Below are 17948 nucleotides of genomic sequence, written 5' to 3'. Positions count from 1 at the left end.
TGATTCTCTGAATCAGCATTGAAACTTCAGATTCAGCTGAATTAAATCAGGGACAGTGACCTGAATCAACGAATCGAATCACTGTCCCTGATTCGAGGCTGAATCTGAATCCAAATCAAATATGGCCCATCTTGCACACCCCTAGCTGACAATGCATTTGAGTACTTGCTAAAATAGCTAGATATGTGCCAAGATGTTTTGTAGAACTGAGGCCTGAGTGTATTTTCCAAATGCAGTTAGAAATTCAAAACCTCCAATCTGTGAAGGATTCCTTGCAGGAAATTCAGGATAAAAGGTATGATCCAGAGAGGCTTTGGCTGCCAGAATGACTCAAGTCTAAAAGTCTCTGAAGCCTAGCATGGTCTATACTACAGGCCTTATAGAATTGGATTATTGACCTTTAGCTGTTGCTAGCCTATAGTCAACAGCTCACAAGGGATTATGCCTTGGGCTTGCTAGACTGAAAGGCCAGATATGTCCAGCTGGGTCATCTGGAAGCAACTTTAGCACATCAGGAACAGGGTTCAAACTTACACTTCTGAAACCTTAGCAGGATGCTCTAACTCAGGGGTAGGCAATTATTTTGGGCTGAGGGCTTTGGCAAGCTGTTTAGGGCTGCATGGGTAGTCCCACATGGGTAGTCCCACCCCTTTACAGGTGCTCTGCCCCTGGTCACCATCTTGGGACCAGAATTCCCACCCTCTAACACCCAACCTTTGCCGCCAGAAGTCCCTCCCCTTGGCCCTGGAAATACTACTTTCAGGAAGGGGTTTTGCCCTCTCAGAACCAGAAAAATACCAAATTATTTTCTAAAAAGTGATCATCTATAACATTGATTAATTTGATTTCAAAAAATATTTTTGTCCTGATTTACATGTGTTTGTGTAGTGCATATAGAGGTGATTGCACAATATCTTAAAATGAAGTCTTACTCTTGTATACTATTCGGGGGTGGGAGGCATGGGGATGGGTATAGGTTTGCGGGGGGCTGTGGGTGTATGGGTATGTGGGGAGGGTGTGGGGGGGTGTGGGTATAGGGTGAGGGAGCATATGGGTATTTGTGTGGTTATGTGGGGTATGGGGTTTGTGGAGGGATGTGTGTGGGGGAGAGGGTGGCTGGGGTGTGTGGGGGGTGTGGGTAAATGTGCATGTTGGGGTGTGCTTGTAGGACTTGCCCTATGAACACACACACACACACCATGCCTCCCTCACTACACACACACACACACACACACACACACCCCTCTCCTGCTTCTGGCCCTGGGGTACTGGCATGGCCCTGTACTCCCATGGTCCAGTGATGCAGCCCAGGGCCACATGATGCTGGAGCAGGCATGCAGGGAAACAGTGAAAGCCAGGTCAGGCAGAGGTTTCTGGTTGGGGGTGGGGGTGGGAGGGAGCTGGTGGGGCAGGGCAGGGCTGGCCTTCCTTCTGAGTCCTGCCAGCTTCCCCCGGGTACTACTGCTTCTGGTTCCTGTCATCTTTGACAGGCAGCTAGGAGCAGATAAATATTAATTTTTCTAAACTTTTTAGGTGCCCCACAGGCTGGACAGAATGGCCTAGTGGGCCAAATGCAGCCTGTAGGCTATATTTTGCCCACCCCTGCTCTAACTGCTCTCTCACTGGAGTTGACTAGAGGTCAGTAATTCTATTGTGGCAATATTTGACATCTTCAATTTTGTTTTCATTGTGTATTTGCAAGAAAATAACTTTCTGCAACAATCTTGCAAAAAATGGAATGACGGTGTGCTGTGGCAGTTAGAGGATTACCGTACTGGCCTAGGATAGGTGATTTAGGTGCAAGTCCTTGCTCTGCCTGAAGCCATGTCTCTCTTATCCCAAGCAGACACTGTAATCATATGTTAATGTCTCAATGTTCTCTCTGTCACAAAACCTTCCAGATGACAAACTTGTGGATACACAGATATCACCACAAAACATTTTAGCTTAACAGGCAGCATATTTCACCCCCAAAACTCAAAGCTGCTGTACCATCTCCCCTTTTCCCAGTGATGTCAGTGAGAGTTAGAATGCTTGGCACAAGTTGGGATTACACTTTGCATAAGAAAGGAAGTGTTGAAATGTGCAGGTCTAATCCTGTATGGTGCATTCCAGGTAGTTTTTAGCACTCTAATGTCTCTTAGAAGTTAAAGGAGTGGAGACTGTTTATGTAAAGGGATGTATATGGTCTGTTAACATTCTATTATATGCTGGACTTTTCCTTTTTCAGTGGAGGCTGAAAACAGATGTTCTAATAAGGCCATATTCCACTCAATGTAATCTGAATGCAACTCCCATTGAAGCCAGCAGAGCAAATTCAACTGTTGTGTAAATGGGCACAACTCCATCAAAGCCTGTGGCAGTTATAGTGGTATTGAATTTCCCATGGGGAATGCTTAATCAGGAAGAATTTAAAAGAATGCTAGAAAAACTAGTGAACTGCCTGTCAAGAATGACTGGGGGGGCTGGGCAGGGACAGAACATTGCCACCCACCACCCCGTGCTACCGCCACCTCCCAGGAGCAGGTGGGAGGGAAGCTTGCACACAGTGGCCGCTGCCAGCACCAGCCACCCCACACTGTCACCACTCTGCATCTGGCCTCAGCCCCCCCCACCCTGTGTCCGGCCCTGCACCATCCCCATCCCACTCTGCGTCCAGCCCCGCGCCACCCCCCCCCCCGCCATTCCCCCCACTCTGTGTCCACCTGGCCCACTCCTTGACAGGCATTCCTGACACACCACTGGCTGCAGCCACACCCCACTGAGAGTCATGCCCCCCAAGAACATTACAGACAGACAGACACCCAGGCAGATGAACTAAGCCCTTTATATATACATATCGATGGCTCCTGGCAGGACTGTTAGAGGAGTCTAGTAAGAACCCAGTTTTAAAGTATTACTGCATTCTGGTTTTAAAATATTTTTTGCTGGCAAGTATGCAGCTTTAAAGAGCATATTTTGTTATTCTTCAATTGATCTTTAATTCCACCTCTTCTTTTTAAGTGTGTCTCATTGAGCAAGCACACTGTAAATAAACACACACCTGTGCTTTACCTGTTTGGTGGATCAGCAGTCTCAAAGGCTGTCAAACTTTTATGGGCCCTAAATTTGCTTTAAAAAATAAAAGAGAGACTGAAAGAAAAATACCAGAGGAAACACATTTGCAACAGCCTTTCAGCTCCTGCAGTGTAGTATGTGAAAAATTTTACAAAGATAGGCCCCTGGCTTCTAGTTTCACCAAGCACAACCACTAGTACACAAGCAGAAATGTCTTTCTCTGCAGTGATAGAACAAAATAGATTTGGGGAAAAACACAATCCTGTGTTCTGGGTGGTATGACCGACACAGTAGTGGATCCAGGAATGGGGCAAGGGAGGTACACTTTGGCTGTGGCTGGCATGCACAGTGAGCTCTGAACTCACTAAATAATCAATGTGTGCTCCTGTCAGGGCAAGGTCTGGCATGAGGACTTGTTTTCCCATAACTCCGGCGCTGAGGGGGTGAATGCTGCTGCTAGTCCCCTTTTCCCCCTCTCCCCCTCCCTTTCTGTCCTACAGATCTAAACAAAGGTACATTTTTTTTAACAAGGAAGATGATTACACCACTGGACCAAAGTGCTGAGGAGGATAGTGGATTCGCCATCTCTTGCAGTCTTTAAATAGAGATTGGATGTTATCTGAAAGACATAGACAAATGCAAGTTGTTATGCACTGTGCAAGGGTAAGTGGGTGAAATTAGCTGGCCTGCATTGTAGGGGAGGCCTGAGGGAAGGACAGAATGAGTTAATGATACCTTCAGACCTTAAACTTTATGAAAACAATATTACTACAAATATCTGACATGCTTGCAAGTAAAGACCAATATGACAGCAAATCATGAGAGGCAATATTTTTTGGGTAATATTTCTATTTGGACCAGCTGTATATTTGGAAGAGATATCAGACAAACTTTTGGCCACAAAATGGTCGTTCTTAGGCCTGGGAAAGAAGCAGATATAGTCTAAGCTAAACACCAATTAGAATAATCACTTTTATTTGACCCCATTATGTTAATGATCATTTTCATCAAGATCTTTTTCTTTAATGCAATAGGGTTATGCAAAGCAATTGTTCTAATAGCTACCATTACACCTACCAGTTTGTTTTCTGATAGTGATTGAAAACATGTTTGTTTTAAAAAAGAGCCAACATTGATGAAGAAGTAAAAGAAATAAAAATAAAACTTTCTGGAGTGCAGGGGGGAGATAATTCTGAAAATATGGCAATTCCAATATTATAATCTATTTTGTCCTTGGAAGAAAAATCCATCATTTAATACAACTATAAAACCTTTAAGTTAGGATATGGTACTTTTTTAGAAAGTAATTGTAAGGTCAGGTTCTGTTCGCTGTGAAGTAGTGCAAAAGTACTGTTTTGAATAATGATAAATAACTTCAATTTTATCAGATCATCTCCTTTGGAAATAGATTCACTCTATGCAGTAATGATAATTTGTGCACTTATCATTCTGTACTTTCCCAAGACAAGCAGTCAGCCATAGGATGCAATTTAACAACTTATCAACCAGAGGTTCATCTAGCCCTTTCCAGCCAAAAGGGCATCTCACATTATTTAGGAGATTTCACCATACATTGTCATCAATTTCAAACGGTACCAGCCCTTTAGTCATTAAAGTGTTCAGTTCAACTTTATAAGCTGAGGACATTAAAGCTGAGTTGCACTGGTAGTCCCACACAATTATCTATTGCATGTAGGTAATGGAATAATTACCAAAAGGAATCAAATCACTAACATAAAATCAAAGGAAGCAATCACAATTAACTGTGTTACATATATAATAAGAGTTAGCAATGGTGAAAAAAAATCATGGAGGTAGCACCCTGCCCCTACTCCTTCTGTCTTACTAGACTGAAAGCTCTTTGGGGCAGTTATGTATTTCTACCGCAGGTAGCACAATGGGGCACTGATCCTCACTAAAGCTTTTGAGCACTACCTCATTGTAATAAAAAGCAATAGGTTCAGAGGGATGTTAGGAATGCCTCTAAGATCATGGGATTCATTTCCTCTGCAAGTGCTTGTTGTAATTCTTGAATAAAAGACATATCAGATCAGTACTAGTCTGTTGCCACACTAGACTGCTTCCTAGTAACTAGTTTGTGGATACATGTTATATTATCAAAATCTTGTATATACAGTTTGCATATATACAGAAACTGCATAAAGGAATAAATAGCATTTTGGTCCCAGTGAAGACAACCATTAACATACTGACTTTCCCTTGCCTCATTCATTTTACACCTGAGTGATTCCCAAACTGTAGGGCCAGGGCCATGGTAAGTTGTCTATAGTTGGTCCATGGATTGCACTGAGCCCCTTCTTCCATTAAAGGAATGACAATAAAGGTGTGTTGTGGTGGACGAGAAATTGTAAGAGCTGACAGTTGCTGCAGGCTAAAAAAGCTCTTAAACCTGACAATACCATGAAGGGACAGCTACTGCTCTCAGTGATCTCAGTAAAGAAACCTAGGTTGACTAAACTGCAAACAGCAAACCAGAGTTAACAAATGCATGTGGGGAATGTGAGATGTCTCCCCTTGCCTTACATTTTACTAACTTTTCCCTGTAAGGAGTTGCTGATGAGAAGGGCTGGGGTTGCTGATTGCCAAAGGGGAGTGAAGGCAATGTTTGAAGATAACATAAAGATACCCCAGGGATTGGGGTATTAGTGGCAGTGGCATACTATGTTGGGATCTGAAGCACTGTTGGCATTGTTTAAAATAAACTACCTCAGGTAGGGGTGATGCTGGCATTGAGCTACCCTGTGGTGGTATATTTGAGGGACTCAGGAGGGAAAATGGAGATGGTACCCTTGCGATATCAGACCAGTTGCAAAAAAAAAAAAAAAAAAAAGGATACTTGGGTAGCAGGGCAGGCTTGTTATATCTCTCTACTGGAGAACTTAAATGGAACTGATTCAAAGAAGACAGCCGAGTCCTTTAAAAAAAAGAAATAGGTACCCTCTTAGAAGCTTGCAAATTAACTCTCTTGGGTTGATGTGCTTCTGGCAAGATGTTCAGTTCCACTAGTATGAACAACTGGCAGGCTGATGATGTGCTTGTAGCATATTCTTTCATGTTGAAGAATAAACTTTATTGAAGCTGGTGCTTGGGTTCCTCCCTGGGGCTGGCAGGAGTGGCTGGTAGGGTTCTCTCTTCCTGTAAGAACCATGGTGAGTTCTGTCATAACCCAAGGGTGTTATTTTTGTTTTGTGTGTGCTTTGGCACCACTGAATTATTTTCCCACCAATTTGTAGCTTTCTTTGCAGTGTGCATTTCTTCTTTGCAGCTGATAAATGCACGTTGCAAGGAGTTCCCGCCATTTGTATTCTAATTCGAGCCCCATTATTGGCTTGCGTTAAATTATTCACGTGTGGCGGCTAGCGATTGGCTTGCTAGCTGTATAAGAGGCTTGAGTGGTTTCCACCCAAGTTGGAGAACTCCACGAACACCAGGAGGAGGAGACTTCACGTCCTGTGAAGATCTCTAAGCGCTGCGGAGCCTATTGGACCCAGAGTATTTCAAGCAGGCAACAGGGGTCTGATCAGCCTCTAGCCTCTCCCCGTCACCGAGCGCAATCCTCGACGTATCCCTCTTCCCTGCGTGCAAAAGGATCCACGGAGCCTCGACAACTCCGTGGGAGTGATCCGAGTACTGTCGGAGTCCTCAAACGAGGATTTAAGCGGAGCTTTGCTTGGGAAACTGTCCAGCCTACACCGCGACCATCTTCGGTGTAAGTAAACAATCCTGAATCAACCATTATGAGTCCGTGCCTAATTCTAGCGTGTCGCCTGTTTTCTCTGACCCAGCGTGCCCAGGCTGCTGGCCACAGCCCGTGCGGCGTGAAAAAGGGCCCGGATTGTTCCTGGCCTGCACAAGTTCCTCCATTTTTGCTAGTCCCAGATTTGGGATGAAAATGGCCTTGCTGAAGGGAAGTAAGTAAACAAGTGATCATTGCTGGCATTTGCATGCGGTTTACTGGAAGCAGGAAGCTACTTCATGGGATTTGAGATGGACTCCCCTCTTGTTTCTACATTTGGCTTGTTATCTCCTCTCTCTATTGAAAATACCTATCCAGGCAAAGGGGCAATAGAAAATAACCTCACTTTGCTCGGGTCCAGGGAGCATGTTGGGTTGGGAGATGGGGAAATAACATTCTCTCAGATGCAGCACATCATGTACCTTGGGGGATTGAATTGAGGTGGTATGTACAGGTTCACTGTACCAACATTTCTAGAATGTATCATTTTTTATAGGACCCAGATCTTAACTTGGAAAAAAGCCTTTTAAGCTCTTTAAGTTATTGGGATAACCATCTTTATGCTCACTAGTACACTGCTGTCTCATCCCAGGCCTTCAGGCAGAAACAGGTCAGCGTCAGGTCATAGTCATCTCATTAGGCTTAATTCTGATGACTAGTAGTGATAACAGTGTAGGCATCATCACAGCTAAGTTTCACTGCTGACTCTTTTCCCCAACACTGCTAAATATATACTTATTCTGGGACCATGTGAAGACCATGACTAGATGTCCATCACTAATTCTCCCCCTACCCTCATTCTGGTCTACTGCTCATTAGGCAGCCCCCTTAAGTTGCCAACCAAGTACTCATTTACATACCAGGAAAATGAAATCAGAGTCTTCTATAATTCATTTGAAAGTTGACTATTTTGCTGGCAAAATATTTTCTATGGATACATAAATTAGGAATTTGAAGACCATAAAATAGGTATGTCCAGTGAATGAAGTGTGGAGTATAATATACAGGAGTATACCCTCCTATAACAGCTTGGCCTTGCAGGGCCAGGTCTCAGTGCCAGCCACCCACCTGTTCTGGGCTAGACCACTACCTCACTCTTCTGCCGCGCCTTGATGAAAATAATATGAATGTTATTTCTAAGGCAGGAGGCTGCCCATTGTTTGACCTCTTGATAACAAGGGGCTAAGTACATGCTTTGACCTTCCCTTACACATGTCCCATGCCTCGCAGCTGTTTCTATGTCATATCCAGTATTTCCATATTGGAAAATTCCAATATATCTATTTCCCCAAGTCAGTGGCTCTGCCCCTCACTAGGGCCACTCATCTTTACCACTCTCAACTGGGCCACTTCACCCTCACTGGGCCTCTGGGGTCTTTCACTCAGTGGGGGTCAGGTGGATGCCGCTGTGCCTGGCCCCCTGCACTGGGATCTTCCACCCTGTGGGGCTCAGGTGGCTGCTGCTGTGCCTGGCCCCACTACACTGGGCTCAGGTTTCTCCCTCTGGGTTTGCATGGCCCAGGTCTCTTCCCTTGTCAGTAACCCACCCATAGGCAGGAGGTGGTGTTTTCAGACACCCCTCCTTGCCTTTCACTGGAGTGATAACTGGCTTGGCATTTCTGGGGGACTGTTCTGCCATGAATAGTCCCACCAGACAACCCATCCCTGGCAGGGTGCAGTTTTAGGTAATGGCCAGGACCAGGAGCCTCCAAACCATCCCCATAAGCTCCTGCCTTTACGTCCAAGATGTTCCAGGAGCAGCTCAGCCTGATGCTGCCTCCTGGCCTGCTCAGCACAGACTACTCCTCTCTGAGGGCCTGGGTTAAAACAGAGGCTGCTTTGCCCCCTCAGCCAATCCCAGGGTCCTTCTAGGGTCACGTGCTAGTCTTGTTGAAGCTAGCATCCACCTGCCAGCTGCTCCACAGCCAACTAGAAACTTTAAAGTGGCAGGCATAGCAGGTGCCCTGCCACACCTCCCTTAAAGACTATGGCAGAATAAAAAGTTGTGGAAGAAGTTAAAAGTCTTGAAGTAACTTTCAATCCTCAGATCTTGTAAAGGAATACATTTTTGTTCAGAAAGATTTCCACAGAACTTCCCTTCCCCTCCCTCTGATTTCTATAAATTCAAGACTGGAAGGGTCACTATGGGTCATCACTCATCATCAAGTCTAGAGCCTTAACTATTGCAGCTATACCATATAATCTCAACATAAACTGATCCAACTCCATCTAGAAACACTTAGGTTTCTTAAAAGACCATCACTTCCCCTTCATCTCAGGTTTTGAGTACACAATGGCTAATGTGGAAAATAATTATCACAGCCTTGTATTATTAGGTCATCTCTTCATTGTTGCTGCAGAAAAAGAAGTGAAGGGGAGATGTAACTAAGAGAGGAAGAAAAGAAAAACAATAGATCAAGAACCTGAAAACACTTAGGATTTTAACTGAAGAGAAAAAGAAGGAAATTAAAAACAACTTTTCTGAGAACGTTTGGTTTTAAAAAGGCCCGTTTTAGACAAATTTATCATGTGAAAGACATCAACTAGCTTAACACCTATTAAACTCCCCCCCACCAGCATTTACAAACATTCATTCTTATGCCATCTCTGTGTGATAAGGAGGCATCTTGGTTCTCATCTATGGATCATAAGATACAGAAAAGTGAACTGAGTTTGCTAAAATCATGCCAACTTGAGCTGGCTAAGGTTAGTGTAAGAGCAATGAAGAGAGAACCAAGATCTTTGTCCTTGCCATGTGCATTAGTAACAAAACCATCTTTTCATATGTGCTCTCAGCTGAAATTGAATGCTAGCTTAGTCTTTCCTATCACTTCACTCTCTACAATTAAAGGCAAAGACTTTTATATACTTATGTTTGCTACTATGGGTGCTTACACAAGTTACATTTTTCACATGACTGGGCCCCTGAAAGCTCTCTACTGCCAAGATGTAACACATGTGCACAGCTGCAGAGCACTTTTAAAATGGCTAATTGTGCAAAAAATTAACCCTCATCAAATAAGGTAATAGATTAAGGTGCTCTAAACCAGAGTGGTTTAGGGAAGGTGTCCCCAAGCATGCCCCACCACCAGACACCAAACCAGAAAATTGACTGCTGCTGCTCCAGGAACATCCCCTTGGGGTTCCTGAGATCTGTTTCCAGTAAAAGGCAGAAAAGGGGCGGCGGGGTGGGAATGCCGCTATGGGTTAAAAATGTGCTGTGGCAGGTCAGTAGCTGTTTCTTGAGAAGGACCCAGATTTTCAAAAGCTCAGCATATGCAGCTGGCCTGAGAGCTCAGTTCCCATCTAGATATTTAAATAAAGACCAGATTTTCACAACATGCTGAGAACCTAGTGCCTCCCACTCCAATGCTTATGGCCATATTTTCAATAAAGGTCAGTGTTCAGTGTGCATCTTCCACGCTCAGCATTTTTGAAAATCTGCCCACAGTTGCAGTTTTTGAGCTCTTCTAAAAATATGACACAGTTGTTAGTCAGGCAAATGATGATAACTTTAAAAAAGGATGGATCCATAAAGGACAACATGGAGGCTAGGGGAGGAAAGTCAGTTAGATGTTTATGATGGTTGTTTTTGAGGTGTCTTTGAGTTAAATGTAGTAGCTAAGGAATATGTGTTGTGTTGCAAGCATCTCCAGAGCTACCTTAACCAGTGGAGTCTGCTAAATCTTCAGCCCTGCAGCCATCAACATCATTTGCAAGTCTCCTATGCAGGCTTACATTAAGTAAGTAGAATTATAATGAACCCCCAAGGGACTAGGAGAAAAGTTGTTAAAAAAGGGTGTTCACTATCCTTGGGTTAATCAATTTGCTGCATAATAATTATGAAAAAACAGCGCGTGCTGTGAGGAGCATTAAAAGTGGGGGTGAGGGGTGTTATAAGCACAGTTTATTACAAAGAAGTTATATTGCATGTCACTTTGAACACTGTTTTGAAAGACCTCTTTTTGAGTGTCAAGTTGAGACAATCTTTTGTATCACAAGCTCTTAGAAATAAACTATGTTTGTAGTCTAAGTTATAAGTAGGGATCTGGGGTTTTAGTTTAAAGGACAAAAACGTGGGAAACCATGGGTTTCCATTTGCAGGCTGGCAGAGTTCCAATCTATGGGGAGAGCATAGGCAATGCTTGGGGAGGGAAGGGTTGAGGGCATAGGCCAGGGGTGCACAAAATATGGCTCGCGGGCCGTATCCAGCCCACGAGGCCACTCTATCCAGCTTGCGGGGCCCCTAAAAATTTTGGAAATTAATGACAAGAACCAAGGGCAGTAGGACCCAGGAGAAGCCCGGCAGGCTCCCACAACAGCAGGGCCTGCCTGGCCCCACCTGGCCCCACCCCCCCAGCCAGAAGCCCCAGCAGGGACTTCTGGCCTGGGAGCATGTGGCTGCCCTGCGCCGTAACCACAGGTAAGGGGGAAGAGGAAGGGAAGGGCAGGGAAGGACCCCGGGCAGGGAAGGAGCCCAGGGAAAAGCTGACTGCAGGGGGTGGGAAAGCAGCCCCTTGCGCGCACCATGGCCAGCGCCCCATGCTGCAGCTGTTCGCAGCCCTCCTGGGGCTGCCTGTGCCTTCTCCAGACAGCCCCGCGTGGGCTGCGAGTGGCTGCAGCATGGGGCGCTGGCCACAGGGTGAGGGTGGGGCTGCTTTTCCCACTCCCTGTGCTCACCACCACCTTGTAACCCGGCCCCACTGCCAACCTGGGCCCCATGCCAGCTCCAGGCTTGCCTGTCAGGGCTGTGCACTGATCGGTGGCAGCAGCTGCAGCACCCCCGCTTGCTGCACCAGGCAGTGTTTGCCACCACTTCCTGTGGGCTGCCCAGCACACGAGCTCGGGGTGGGCAGTAGCAGCCAACACTGCCCGGCGCAGCAAGTAGGGGTGCTGCAGCTGCTGCCACCAATGGGCGAGTCCAGAGCTAGCATGGGGCCCAGGCTGGCAGCAGGGCCGGGTTACAAGCTGATGCTGAGCGTGGGGAAAAGCGGCCCCTCACTCGCCCTGTGGCTGGTGCCCTGCACTGCAGCTGCTCGCAGCCTGCCTGGGGCTGCCTGTGCCTGTTCCAGACAGCCCTGCGTGGGCTGCGAGCGCCTGCAGCAGGGAGCACTGGCCATGGGGCAGGCGAGGGGCCACTTTTCCCCACAGTCAGCACCAGCTTCTTCCCTGCTGGTGAGCAGGGGGTCGGGGCTGTGCACTGCCCCCCACCTGTACTGCGGGGCTGGGAGGCACTGGGAGTGAGCAGGTGTGGGAGCCAGTGGGAGCATGGGGCCTGCACCGGTGTCCCAGGGCCAGTGCCAGCGGGGCCCAGAGCAGGGTGGCAGGAGCGTGGGGTCCCAGCCAGCAGGGGCTCTGTGGTGCCGGGCCAGCTGCCCCCTCTCCCTGCTGGTGCAGCCCAGCCCAGCTCCACAGACCCCTGCCAGGGAGCCCCTTCCCCCCAGTCCATTACTCCTTATGCTGCTGATTGTGTGGCATTACTCCATGGTAGTGTGGCTGGTTGGCATGGGGGTGCCAGCAGTGGTGGCAGCAGCAACTGGAACAACGAGTCTCACCACCCTGCTTTGCCCTCCCACACTGGGTCCCAACCAACCACTGGGCCTCAGAGGCATCTCCTGTCCAGTGTGGGTAGGTCAGGCCAGGTTGCAGCCCTGTGCTCTGCTGTGGGCACATAAATCTGAAGGAGGCACTTGCTCCCCCATGCCTCCCTGATGCATTGCCAATGGCATCTCCTATGGTTGGGCACCCCCTACACTCCACACACACCTGCTCTGTCCCACACACCCACTGCCTTCCCCATACACTAGACTGGGGGGCTGGAGCCTAGGGGCAGTGGGTCAGGAGTGAGGGACACCAGCAGGGCTGAGCTGGGGTGGGGAGCTGTGGGTTAGGAGTGAGGGGAACCAGGAGGGATGGGGGGCTGGAGGTTGGGAGTGAGGGGCATTGGTAGGACCAGGGGGCTGCAGGGTGGGCGTGAGGGACACCAGTGGGGATGGGGGGACTGTGGGTCACAAGTGAGGGTCACTGGCAGGGCTGGAGGGGCTGTGTCTTGGGAGTGAGGGGCAATGGCATGGGCAGGAGCAAGGGCAGGGCACCAGCATATCAGGGTTGCTCAGCACCACAAAGCAGTGTGGGGGGGTGGGATGGAGGATGGATAGCTGCAGCTGGACCCATGTCCTGGTGAGCAAAGGGGCAGGGGGAGCTCTGATTTTCCATGATAAAAAAGACCAAAATCAAATGCCAAATATATAGGTATATAGGTATTTAGAATTTAGTTTATTATAGTAATTGAGGCACTGATAGGCTTCCAAATGGCTTTAAAACGGTAACTATATTAATAAAACGTTGTGTTCAACTGATACCTATACATATAGTGACATTTAATTTTAATCATAGAAAAATGCAGATTTGGGGGTTTTTAATAAGAGAATTTGGGATTTAAAAAAACAAACAAACAGGATTCCTGGTTACAGTGAACTGGAGAGGGACTCTTTACTGATTCTTTACTGAAGAGGGATTCTTTACAGTGGACACAGATAGATTTCCATTTCTTTGTAGCTTCTCGACTAACTAAATTTGGCCAGTGATGTCACCATACAGGCTCTCCTCACTCTTGGGATGCATTAAATATTCATGGAAGACATTGCTTCTGACTATGTTAGAATGGTCATGTTTAACGATTTCAGGGGGAAATTTTTCATGTGTCCTGTAGACAATGCCACACTTGAGTTTAATTATAGCTATCTAAATGTTGGAAAACACTTTAGCCTGTTTGGTCATTCTGCCCCTGAACTCAGTGAACACACTGCACTATATATTATGTTCCTCATTTGATCTGTTTTCTATAGAGGAATTCATAGGCAAGAACTGTCAGGCCCCTGAAGCCCTTGTGCTGCAAAACACTATCAAACAGTGTGCAGCACACTCATGAGAGGTGGTCTCTGAACTCTGGACAGAGGGCTCTGAAAACATTTCTCTGCTGAGCCTTTCATTGCTCTCTCAAAGCCTCAACACAGCCAGAACCAGAGAAAACTAGAAAACCTACTTTTCTATAATTGTGAAAGATATCAGGCTCAAGCAAAGCATGACAGTTTCCAAGGGCTCATGAGAGAGAGAGGGGAGAGAGAGAGAATGAGAACTTTTGACTCTTTTTTTAACCTTTATTATAAAAAGGTAAAAAATGTTAAAGAAATACCAGTTAAAAGCAATCAATTAAAAGCTCAGCACTCCACATAGCAATAGGCATGAAAACAAACAACAACCAAAGAAGAACAATTCAAGTGACCATGAAAAAAAACCTCTTATACATCCTCCATTCCCACACACTTGTGATCACTCTTTAAGGACCAGCTGGCCCTCTTCTGTTGTACATAGGACACCCTTGGGACAGAAAGACAACCTGATGAAATAGTTAAGAGACTCAGGCAGCACCAGGTGATCCAAGATTATTTGCACTCAACCAAGACATTGCTTAGTTTATTATTATAAGTCATGTCTGCAGGAGTAGTGACAATATCTCTTAACTGTCAAGTTGTGTATGTCATTAGCTTTGGGTAGCACCATCTGTCTCAAAGCATGGTTAAGGCAAAGCCCTTCAACATTCTCCTGCTTTTGGCTCCCTTGCTTCTCTTCCATGGAATTAATTGAGCAGTCTTGATGTGAACATAGATCCTCTGTAAGCAATACTTACGAGTGTCTTATTCCCATTGATCTTCCATCATAGCTGTGTCCCTTAAACAATCCAATAAAGTTAGGGGAAGAGACCACACACCGTGCACCTAGCCACATAACCTGGGATCATTCAGCAGCAGTTAAGAAATTAAAAGTAAAACCAGCTTACCTGGTTTTACCTTATTTATCCAAAAAGACTCCTATGCACTGTCATAAGCCATTGCTACTAGCTAATATTTTTGCCCTATGGCATCACTTCACCGCTTTTGAGTTGTATATGGTCTTTTAAATACACTATGTGGATTTTTTTGCAGCCAAGTGGTCTGGAATAGAGCAGATTGTCCTTGGACTGTTCACAGAATCCATAGTTCAGCAGCTGTCACTTACTTGGCTTTTTCCCCCCTCCAGGAGTAATGATAACCTGTAGGTAAAAGAAGGAAGATGAACAAACTGAACTAGGAAGGGTTGGCAGGGATTGGGGGGGAGGGGGATTAGGGAGGAGACTGGAGGATTTGATATTGCTTTTGGCTGTACCTTCAGATCCAGAAGGCCTCTCTTCTCGCATCTCTCAAATTTATTGAGTTTTTTTGTTATTTTTGGGGACCACGGACCAATGCACAGAGAGCAATATATATTTTGTACAGCAGAACGGAAGTGGTTTCCAGTACAGGGCAGCAAGAAAGTCATGGGGCATTATTACAGTATTTATATTCACTGTGCATTGTAGAATAGGGGAAATCAATACTACAATCAGTTACTCTGAAATGATCCATTTTTTAACTTCAAACATTAAAAAGGAAAGTGAAGGAAGTCAGAGTAAATTTAAACTTGCTACCAGTTTTGTAGATTTAAAATGCTGTCTACACACACACACACACACACACACACACACACACAAACACACACACACACCCCTAAGGGGGATATGATTAAATGTTGAATTCATATAAGCAGTTCCAGAGGGGTGAAATTTATCCTTGTTCACAAAGACTGCACAAAAGCTAAGCAGCATACAAGTCCTCAAAATACATCCTAAGTGAAATTGAAGTGATTCACAGGATTCATGCTGACTCTGCACAGGTGAATGTATAGGGAGAATAAAAGTTAATTTAGTTCTTAATGAAATTAGTGGGAATTCTGCCTTGCCTTAAGTGAGAACAGGATCTGTCCCAAATGAAGTGCTTAAGTAATCGGTAAATTGATGTTTGCAAAATAACAAGTACTGTTCCACATCCATATCCATGTGGGTATCACACACAGGGTGTGTCTATGTGTGTGCTTTAATGCACAGTAGATTATTTTACTATGCATTAAAGTGTCATGTAAAAAACCATGACATTACACAATTAACAGTAAATTAGTCTACTGCGCGTTAAGCGTCACTAAAAAAGCATGCAAATGCAGTACTACGTATTAGCACAGCCTAATGCACATTCATTTAGTGACTCACATTTGAGGTACTAAAGTTAATGCACATTAGAAAAAGTGCATTCATGCACATGTAGATGTGCCCATGGTGTGTTATGTACCACCTTCACAATTCGTTATGTCTAAGCATGTGCAATACAATGAAGGGTACCAATAAAACAGGTATCACAAAATATGGAAGATGAGTTACTGAAAATGCTCCAGGATTGCAATAGAATAAGGATATTGATACAAGCTCTTCACTACTGCTCTAACAACAGAGACCAAAAGATTGTGTCAGATTCCTTTGTGCGTAGTTAGCTTTCTATTTCAAGAAGGAACTTGGCAAAAAAGCATAAAATATAGACGAACTGAGTTCCTCTGCCATAGAACCAGAGTGACAGAGCAGTGAGTTAATTTCATAACTGGTTTAGGTATATTCCTGCTTGTGAGCCTGCTGTGCACACAAATGAATTGTTGGCTCCTTTTCACCTTTGAGTGAGTGTGTGTATGTCTGTCACTTGGGTATGTCTGCCTGGCTGTAGCAAAACCATTGGCTGCAGTAATCCAATGAAACAGTTGTGTTCTGGTTGCAAGGTTCCTCTCCCTCCTCCACTCAAATATATTGTATCCTGCCCCCCTGCCATTTTCAAATTTAAAGATGTAATTTGTGAGACAGTAGGCAGCCCAAGCCTGTCTTTCCTTCTCCCTTCTGATCTTGTGTGATGCCCCCAATTTCCTTACCAGCCACGCCCTACTCACTTGGGGAAGAATTATTTAGAAGGAATCTCAGCCATTGCTTGAATGACTTCTCTGAGAATGTTCACGATCAGGCAGTGAAGCCATCTGGCCAATGTCCTTAACATCTATTTTGTGATTCACTGCAAAACCCTCCTTTCCCATGGCTCTAGCAGTCACATGAAGCATGGGAGTAATTCCACATGCCACCTATGCATAGGTCTAGAAGGCAGCCTCTTTTGCATCTCTCTGCATTATGTAGGTGGCTTCCTTTGAGATCCCACATGGCCAAGACCTTTGGAGGCAGATTAGAAGACAGGATCGAGTTACAGCAGAACAGTGGAGTTCTGCCTGAATGATGTCAGGTCCTTCCACTGATGTCATTGACCTGACACATGCCAGGGCTAACTCTGGCCACAGAAAGAGCAGGCAGATGGCAGCAGCAACAGCCAACAAGGGGCACTGGGAGTCCAGCCAAATAAATCAAAGGTTAGAACTTAATCATTGTAAGAATGTGACCTTACCAGCTGAAGCCAAAAAACAGAAATCCAGGGTAGGCAGCACAGCCAGTCTGGTAGTCAAACACTCTCTGGTAGTCAGTGTGCAATCTGAACTTGCCCCAGTAAATTGTCCAAGCAAAGTCCATTTTGTAAGGAATATCTTTCTCTGCTGCAGGAGAGCAGTTTCTCAGAGAAAATGGCAGAGCATAAAGTGATCTGCAGCAGTGCAGACAGCTAAATAAACTTGCAAAATGGACCAACTCCATATCTACCTCAAGCCTTCCAGTACTGAAGACTGATGGTTTAGGTTTGTGTTAGCTTGCCCATTGCACAGCACTTTAAAAGGAAGGGAAGGGAAGGGAAATTCACCTAAGTATAAACTGAGTACAGTAGAGCAAAAAGCTCAGAGAAGCAGGGACAAGAGAAGACTAGAAACCTGTAGTTGTCTGCTTTTCCCAAAAGAAGCAAATTGCGCTAATATGTCATGCTGAATCCTGACAGTAGCAGGCTATTAATAGAAGCAAGCCACTATAAAAGAGTATAAATGGGAAGTGAAGCGTATTACATATGTTTTTTAAGGGACAAATAGTCAGCCTGGCTCCAAACAGACCTCTATTTCTGAGCGTGCAAGTTTCGCTCCCCTAGTTATTTATGCTTGGAATTGTTTGTGTTTGCAGTTTAGAGATGTCTCAGGGACTTTGACATCTAAGAGAACTAAATTGCTGGCATAAATAAGGGAAGTTGCAAAATTGCTTCAGGTGATTTTATGCTACTGATCTATGTCCACAAAGGAGGAAGCAACAGACTGAATATCTAGC

General features: G+C 45.4%; 1 long non-coding RNA gene across 1 annotated transcript in view; it reads right to left on the bottom strand.

The window, feature by feature from the left end:
- Positions 1 to 13960: 13960 nt before the first annotated feature.
- LOC132250884 (uncharacterized) overlaps positions 13961 to 17948 on the bottom strand; it is a 100480-nt gene continuing 96492 nt past the window's right edge. The window contains exon 2 of the long non-coding RNA XR_009462560.1: positions 13961 to 14906. This is a non-coding gene — a long non-coding RNA (uncharacterized LOC132250884). The remainder of the gene's footprint in view (positions 14907 to 17948) is intronic.

The sequence above is a fragment of the Alligator mississippiensis genome, chromosome 5, assembly GCF_030867095.1.
Source record: "Alligator mississippiensis isolate rAllMis1 chromosome 5, rAllMis1, whole genome shotgun sequence".
Lineage (NCBI taxonomy): Eukaryota > Metazoa > Chordata > Crocodylia > Alligatoridae > Alligator > Alligator mississippiensis.
Note: the sequence above shows the minus strand (reverse complement) of the source record. Positions and strands in the feature narration are given on the sequence as shown.